At 33.7% G+C, this 9,230-nt stretch overlaps 1 pseudogene; it reads right to left on the reverse strand.

Annotated features, from left to right (window-relative positions):
- Positions 1 to 5,231: 5,231 nt before the first annotated feature.
- LOC145133011 (protein EXORDIUM-like 5 pseudogene) lies at positions 5,232 to 6,731 on the reverse strand (annotated as a pseudogene).
- Between the last annotated feature and the right edge of the window lie 2,499 nt (positions 6,732 to 9,230).

The raw sequence follows: 9,230 nt of genomic DNA on the forward strand, positions 1-9,230 counted from the left end.
TAGTGACAGTTTTTAGACAAGAAGTTATTTTCATGTAACTATTATTTGGTAGTTTTTAGACAGGAAGTTATCTCTTGTTAATTGGTCAATTTCGGATTAGATTGTTACACAACACACAAGATATAACTTCATTTCATTCTTTGTTCTTAAATACTTAGTTTTATCCGATTAAGTATTTTCGACTGTACCATCGAAATGCTTTAATCTGAAGTGTGATTCACGAATCTAAGTAATCCAAGCATTCTTAGGTTTTTCTTTTGTACACATGGAGTCCTTATAACCGGCTACTCCAGGTTAAGTTGAGAAAAATAAATTAATAGGGTAATATAGTTCTCAGTTTGTATACATTTAGTCATTAATGTTTTTTTTTGTTGCAAAATAGGTCTTTGTTATTTCTGTGCGCATTTAGTTCGTAGTTTTTTTAGATTTTGCTCAGACATCCTATGTGGTACAATTATTTTTTTTGAAACGGAAAATCTAACCTACTCCTAAACTACTCCTTAAATCCACATGTGTCCACAACGGGACTTGAACTCTCAACCTCAAGGAAGGAGGGTAACACTGAATACCGTTGGGCTAGAAGTCATTTGCTATGTGGTACAATCATTAATAAGATGTTCTCATATATGGCTCGTCATTCACTTATGTCAATAACATAATTCATGAACCGTCAAATAATATTGGTGCCTAGTGTTCTCCGAGTAGAAGATGTCTTCGACTTCGGTTTCATCTATCTTCATAGCAGACAACGAGATTCTTTGTGATTGTTTCTTCCCAACTCGAATTTTCACTTCCAAGACAAAAGAACACACTGACACAAAGTTTAAAGTCTTCCCCAATTCCCTAGTATGTCGATTTTGACCATTTTTCTACAAATGGGTTTTTTGTTCATTTCAAATTGACATTCTTTCTTACCTATTTAAAAAATGTTTTTTTACTAAAGAAACCCGATAAAAGGTGAAAATTTTGGCAATAGGTTGATATGTCATATTGAACCACATATGACAATCATTAAAAAATTGTTCTCGTACACGGCTCGTGCGAGAACACCTCATTAATGTGTGTATTATCTTCATGTATTCCCGATTTTATACTGTCCCGAACAGTTCCATTACTGTAGCAAATAAAATTAAAACTAAAATCAAGGCGTTCTTGTTGGGATCGTTATACATGGACGCCAAAACAAAATCGGGAATGATATTAGCGTAATTGATGGATTGAAAACATATAATCCAAAGTTTTAGTGATTATCTCCCAAAAGTAAGTTGTGTAATTTGCTTTTGCGTATTAATTTTATACAACCATCAAAAACTTCAAGATTTTCAATTCCATACTTGGATGGTTTTAGAAAAAAACGGGAATAAAGATTATGTTTCATAAACTGTTTCAAATTGCTTAAGAACAATTGGACTCTGATACATGTAGATTATTTTTAGTAATTAATTATCCTATACTCTTGCTTATCAATTTGAACATAGATTCATCATGAATATGAGAGAATAAGATGCGTACTTGAATGATTAAATTCCACATGAATGCTTGAAGAAGAAGATGAAAGCATTTGATTCATGTTATGATGTCATAATTTGATGGAGATTTACACAAGGAGTTGATTGGTGTTCTATGAGATTTCTTCAAGAATTGAAGAGAATCCCGTATTCCTTTTTGTGGGTTGTTATTGACATCTAATGGAAAATCAGTTTGCACCCCCTTTTATAAGAAAGTTACTCGGTTACTTCAATCAAGTAAACTTTATAATATGAGATATCCATTATGTCATATTAGCATAGTTACTATCATAATACATAAATATAATAACTAAAATAATTTTACAAAAATGATCCTAAGGCCACAGTCGAAATATTCCAACATAATAACTTATTTTGCAACAAAAATATATTAAAGACTAAATGTGTACAAACTGAAAACTATATTATCATATCAAGTCATTTTTTTCCGGTTTGACATGATGTAGCTGGTTATAAAGACTAAAATGGTGTTTGTTATTGCTTCTAAAATGACTTTTGGACTTTCAACTTTTTCAATGAGTAAAAAATGTCTAAAAAGATGTTTGGTGAGTATAAAAGTTATTTTTAAAACAATTTTTTGCCAAGAACAAAAAATGATTTTTCAAAAGCCATGAAATCATGTCTTTTTTATGACTTAAAAATCAATGAAATCATGTCTTTTTTCAAAAGCCATGAAATCATGTCTTTTTTATGACTTAAAAATCAATTTTTTGCCAAGAACAAAAATTGATTTTTCAAAAGCCATGAAATCATGTTTTTTTTGTCACTTAAAAACCTTAAAAATAAAGCCAAACATATTTCAAAAACTTCTTTTATAAAAAGTTTTTTTACAAAAAATCCTTTTATAAAAAAGAATTTTAAGTTTAAAGAGTAATCTTAAACACACCCTAAATATATATAAAAAATTAATGTCAAATGTGAATAAAAAAAATCAATGACTAAATATATACAAAATAAAAACTATATTACATTATTAAGTTTTTTTACTTCTAAAGACATTATGATATAATCAGATTAGATACTTTTATTTCGAACGAAACTGTAACCAATGTTAAGTAGATGGACTTGATTGTAATTGAATAATTCTATATATATATATATATATATATATATATATATATATATATATATATATATATATATATATATATATATATATATATTAAATCCAAAGGGGCTTAGGAATAGTACCTTTTTAGGCTTTAGGTTTTTGCCACAAAAGTTTACTGAATTTGACACTTTTAGTACCTAAAGTCAAAAATTTTACATTTTTGCCTTTTAATTAAGTTTTTGTGTCTTAAGGTTTTTGCCACAAATCTTTAATGACTTTGACACTTTTAGTCCTTGCAGTCAAAGGTTTTACATTTTGGTGTTTTTGCCACAAATCTTTAATGAATTTGACACTTTTCGTCCTTGTAGTCAAAACTTTTACATTTTGACATAAAAAATACAGAAAACTTCCTTTAAAATTTTGTCACCATATTTTCTCAACTTTGACCACTTTAACATTATTGCCACAACATTTTTGGATTTTCTCCACCAATGTCCCTTCTTTTCGTTGTATACTTTTGACATCTAATTTTAGGGGTTGTCGACTTTCTCCCCTATTTATGGTGATTTACAATTTCAGCACATATTTTTTAAAGTTGACCGATTTTTTCTATATTACCCCAAAAGCGGCGTAGCCGCGGGTTCTTTACTAGTATATATTAAATCTAAAGGAAGTTAGCAATAGTAACTTTTATGTCTTTAGGTTTTTGCCACAAATGTTTAGTGAATTTGACACTTTTAGTCCTTAAAGTGAAAACTTTTACAATTTTGTGTTTTGATTAAGTTTTTGTGCTTTTAGGGTTTTGCCACAAATCTTTAGTAACTTTGACACTTTTCGTCCTTGCAGTGAAAAGTTTTATATTTTGACATAAAAAACACAAAAAACCTCCTTTAGAATTTTGCCACCATATTTTCTCAACTTTGGCAACTTTCACATTATTGCCACAACATTTTTGAATTTTCTCCACCAGTGTCCATTCTTTTGGTTGTCGTACACTTTGGACATCTAATTTTAGGGGTTGTCGACTTTCTCTCATATTTGCGGTGATTTACACTTTCATCACGTATTTTTTAAAGTTTGCCGATTTTCCTTATATTACTCCAAAAACGGCGTAGCCCCGAGTTCTTTGCTAGTTATAATTAATCTAAAATTGAAAAGAACAAATCTAGGAACTTTTTGTGTTTTGAACTTTTGATGATTGATGACCCAATCTCGTGACTGTTGGTTTTCATTTATTCAATTAAATTTTGGGTCCACTTCTTAGCTGTTTTTCACCTAAAGTCCTTAAAATTTGTATCCTTTAACTCTTTTTTCTCTTACGCATCACACGTTTGTAACCTATGCATTACATTATGCACATACCCTCCGGCCTCCACCATTGAACCTGCAATGAGTTAAAAGAAAGGGCCGTTATCATGATAAATGGGGTACAATTTATGATGCATAATGTACATATTTGAGTGCTTAATGGGTCCAGCCAAACAATCGAAGTCCAACTTCATTATCATGTATCCTCCCATGCTTGTTTTGCGTATTGGGTTTAAAATAAGAGAAACAACTTCTTTGATTATTTAGAAGATATAATAAACTTCCTAGTGCTTTTATATTTTACAAATAATATATTATTAAAAAGAACATAATTGATATCCATGTTTTTTTATCTCTTTGTATTTATTGGGACAAAGATATTTGTATTTTTCGGAGGAGAATATATGTTTGTTTGTAAAGTAGAGGGCAATGCCCAAAGATATTTTGAAGTATAGTTGGGTGTCCCATTAAATTCAATTATGGTTCTATTTCTTTTTATTTTTCAAGCATAGAAATGTTTTTTCTTCAATTGTATATTTGTCTTCTATAAATTAAAGTCATATGTAATTGCTATAAATGTGAAAATCTTGTGCTTCAGATTTCTATAGTTTCATGTAAAAATATCTAAATATAGTGGACATAAAGCTTTGGCTTAGATTACTTGCACATGCACATGTGAGGAAATTAACTTCCATGGGGATTATTAACTTTATTTTCCATGATTCAAACTTTAATTATGTGATTACAAACAATAATCAAACATAGCATAAAGAAAAAGTCAAATTTGATTCGACTAACATTTAATTTTTTCCTTCTTTGTACCATTGTATAATAATATCTAGAATTGATAATTTGTTATACATAAAAGGTAATCATTAACTTTAACCAATCAATTAATTAGGCTTTAAACAAAAAGTCATATCAATTTCTTTGAACATGAAGCAAGGGCATCTCCAACCCATCCTCAAACTCCATTTCTTCCATCATTCTTCTCCAATCCTATCCCATTTTCACCTCCATTTTTGGAGATATGAATAGTATTTCCCCATATATAAGGGAATACTATTCATATCCCCAAAATAGAGGTGAAGTTTGGTTGCCAATTTTAGTCTCTTTCATTTTTATTTTATACATTTCTAGTTTATTTTATCTACTAATTATAATTTAAATGCAATATTTAATATTTATAATATCATGTTATATACTAATTTATATTAATCAATCATAAATATAGAGTTTAATTACTAGAGGGGTGTATTTGGCAATATATATAAGTTATAAAAATGGAATATTCTAAAAATATACTTTTTAGGGTAAAAAATGGGATAGAAAATGGAGTAGAGTTGGAGATGAAACACTGTTTACTCTATTTATGAGGGAAAAATAGAAATGGGTTGGAGATGGTCTAAGACGACAAGATGTGATGATATTAAACTAAACCCCATGTCTCAATATTTTTTTTTATACTTAAAAAAAATCTAAAAAATCAAAATTATGAACCTAAAAAAAATCTATGAATTAAGGAAAAAAAAAAAAAAACCTTAACTTTTTCTCCCATGGTCCCCCAACTCTCATCAATCTCATCCTCCCCCTTCACTTTAGCATTTAACATATCACCATGTGTAAGTACAACATTAAATGCATATAGTACACTGGTAATGCATGCCATTATTCAATAATCAATCAATCTCTCGCATTGGGTCCAGCACATGCCTTCAAAACGGGGCTCCATATCCATTGTACCAAGAACTTTCTGCCTCTTCTACCATTCATATTAAACGTACGACCCGACCCGTCTTTCATCACCTCCCCAATGTACCCGCCTCCACCACCCGACCCGTATAACCCCTCACACAAATCACCGATCTCTGTCGGCGCCGTCGGATCTTCCCCGGCGTACCAAGCATTCACCAACGGATTCGACGACAGCTCCGCCAGCTCGTGCCCGATCACACTGATCATCCCGTCAATTCCGACGTCGCCATTGGGTGGAGCTAATGCACCCGGCCCTCCACCCTGCATATACGCCGGAACGGCAAACGGGTAAGCGCAAACCTCCGGGCATTGTTTGCCGGAGTTCCCCACCCATGCGTAAGGTAAAGTGTAGCCTACTTTCGATGGGAATGTGAAGTAGTGGAACCCACAAACGGCCCGACAGAAATCCTCAACGGTGACGTCGACGGAAGTCAAGACGAGGTAAATCCCGTTCTTGTGATCAACCGGAAACGGAGCTGATCGTACGGATGAAGCAATGACATCTTGGATTGTCAAACGAGTGAGGTGTGTTCCATGAGTGTACTTACGATCAGAATATTCTCCGGCGATGAGGATGGAGCGGGAGATGTTGGCGTTGGTTTGATCGGTGTAGAGTGAAACCGTCTGCCACCAGTCGGAGACCGATGGATGCGGGGCTGCACGGCGGTTGGTGGTGGAGATAGATAGAAGGAAGTCTTTGATCAGCAACATCTGGGTAGGGGCCCACTTTCCATACCATATGAGGTAAATGCTGATCGGAGAAGAAAGAACAGGACCCATATGGTATCGGAGGTTGACAAGCTCCGATGAACCTTCAAATTTTTTGGAAGTGGTGAGGGTTTTAGGTGGAAGCTTTGGGTTGTGAAAGGTGTAACCTTTATCATTTGGATGCTGCTGATTTGTGTTAAGTGTCTGTACAGTTGCAGCAGAAGCCACAATGGCAGATAGTGTGATGAAGAAGAGGAAGAAGCTGAGGGGTAAAAGAGACATTTTGAGTGAGGATATTATGGACTATGGAGTGGGGATACAACGAAGGAATGGAGATAGAGAGGTATATAAAGAGTGAAGAGTGAAGAGTGAAGAGTGAAATGGGCTGGTGACAGCTTTCAATAATGTTGTGGCCAATCTCTTTTCTTTTTCAGAATCATATGAATACAATAGAACCAGTCTCTTTAAATTGCGTTATTTATGCTAAAAAGTGATTCTGTAAAATTATCTACTTTATAAACTTTTATAAATACGAATATTAAAATCTTCTTATATGTTTTCTATAAAAAGATTTTATGCAATATTATTCTCATCCCTAACTCATTGGTATCTTCACCTTGTACTTGAAGATAAATAACATAACATGCTTCCATAAATTTCATTTATACCAGTCAAGAATTGTACATATTGTACATGATGAATTACATGGTTATGATCATGTGTGTTGTTCGGCTATGGAAGGTTTAATGATGGTCTTTCGGAAAAGGGGATGTTAGATATGTCATATATGAGAGGAAAGCATGTGCATGAGTGTTGGTGTTGGTGTATCATGTATGCTATATGATATTTTCGTACTTCATTTGGCCCGAGCCATGTCGGTTTACATGAAAGATGTGTAAAAAAAAAAAATTGCTAGAGAACAAAAGAACTTTAAGGTTATGCTTAAAAACAGATTATCACTCCGCTACTTCCTTTGGTGTTTGTGGCCATTGATAACTACGGTAATCTTGGCTGGAAGGACAAGTTGTGTGAAAACAATTAATTGTCTTGATCTTATGCTTAGCTATAATGTGATGGGACAAATGTGATGGCTAATTGATGTTATCCTCGCTTAAACTAGATCCTATTGATTTAATAATCTTTCTATCTAATAAAAGAATCAATTTTATCCGACGTAACATCTTATCAGCCTAAAAATTATCAATGTGAAATACCGAAATTGCCCTTATGCTCCATTAATCCCATAAAATAGCAATCGGAAAATCTGCAACAAATCGTCAAAGGCAATCGATATAAATCGGGAAACATATCTTCTTTGAATTTGAATCGATTTCCTCACCGTCCTTTCTATCTCACATCTCTTACACTCTGAAAGAAGATGTTGTGTATTTGACAAATGGAGCTCTAACTCATACAATGTTGGTGGCAATGCAATACACATTGCATCCAAGGTTGTGGAGATCGATACCGTCGTCGCTTGTCTTCCTCTCTGCCACCAACATCGTCACTGCTTGGCCTCATTGTTGTTGCTCTTCAACCTTCATATCTCTCTCTCTCTCTCTATATATATATATATATATATATATATATATATATATATATATATATATATATATGTCTTTAATTTTATTTTAATCCTAAGTAATTGATAGAGCCCATTCTCATGACCCCATAAATTAATAAAGTTGTTTTGTATTTCCTTATTTTATTGTATTGTTGTATTATAAATTGATATCAATATACTCATCACCACATATGGTGATTTTCACAAACCCTATTATGATATTAACCTAATTTCTTCATGGCCTCTTCTTTCTTCTTCATCTTCGTTGATCTTCATAGCCGTCAGAACTGAGTCTGCCGACTCCCCTCTTCCTCTTGCTACAATTCTTCACATGCTTACCATTAAGCTTTCTTCTCCAACTATTTAATATGGCGACGACAGATGTTTCCCTTTCTTGGTTATCAAAAACTTACTGGTTATATTGATGGTCTATCCTTGCTCCGCCAACCACCATTTTTGCCAACAATGTCTCTTCTCCAAACCATGCATATGCTTCCTGGATCGCTGCTAATCAACGCACACTTATTCTCATACATTCATCTTTATCTGAAGAAGCTATGGCTGAGACCTTCGGTCATGATACTGCTCATGCTGTTTAGAAGGCTTTGGAAAATACGTACAATCATGACTCTGTTGAACGGGTACACACTCTTCGTGATTCTCTTCTTCATCTTCAGAAGGGATCATCTACTATTGTTGATTATAGTCGAAAATTTAAAGTTGTATTTGATCAAATCAGTGCTATTGGTCACCCCTTGAGGAATCTGATAAGATTCACGGGTTCCTCTTTAGTCTTGGTTGATTATTTGAAATGTTCTCAACCACACAATGCTTGATCCGTCACCGTCCCTCGTTTTGTGATCTTCTCTCTCAAGCCGAGAGTCATGAGTTATTTTTATCTACTATGACAAATAGCAACCCCTTCATGTTGCCTGAACTGCTGCATCTTCTAGCCGTGGTTATTCCACCGCCAATCAAGGGCACGGATCTTCCCGTCGTGGTTTTTCATGAGGTCGTGGTCGTGGTGACTCTTCTAGACGACCTTTTCACTGTCAATTATGTCGCAAATACGGTCATTATGCAAATCAGTTTCCTGATTTTCACACCTTTGCTAGTCGCTCTTCACCTCACGACGTAAATTTAGCGTAAGCCTTTCAAGCCCAGTGCAATGTTTCAAATAGCGCACCTGATTGGTTTGTAGATTTTTGTGCATCTATGGCCTTTTCTCCTTCACATTTGGATTCGGTCTCTACCTATTCTGGTAATGAAAGGGTCATTTTTGGTAATGATAAATCTTCTTCTATTTCTTATATTG

This window comes from Lactuca virosa, chromosome 8 (genome assembly GCF_052849685.1).
Source record: "Lactuca virosa cultivar CGN04683 chromosome 8, Lactuca_virosa_CGN04683_v6, whole genome shotgun sequence".
Classification (NCBI taxonomy): Eukaryota; Viridiplantae; Streptophyta; class Magnoliopsida; order Asterales; family Asteraceae; genus Lactuca; species Lactuca virosa.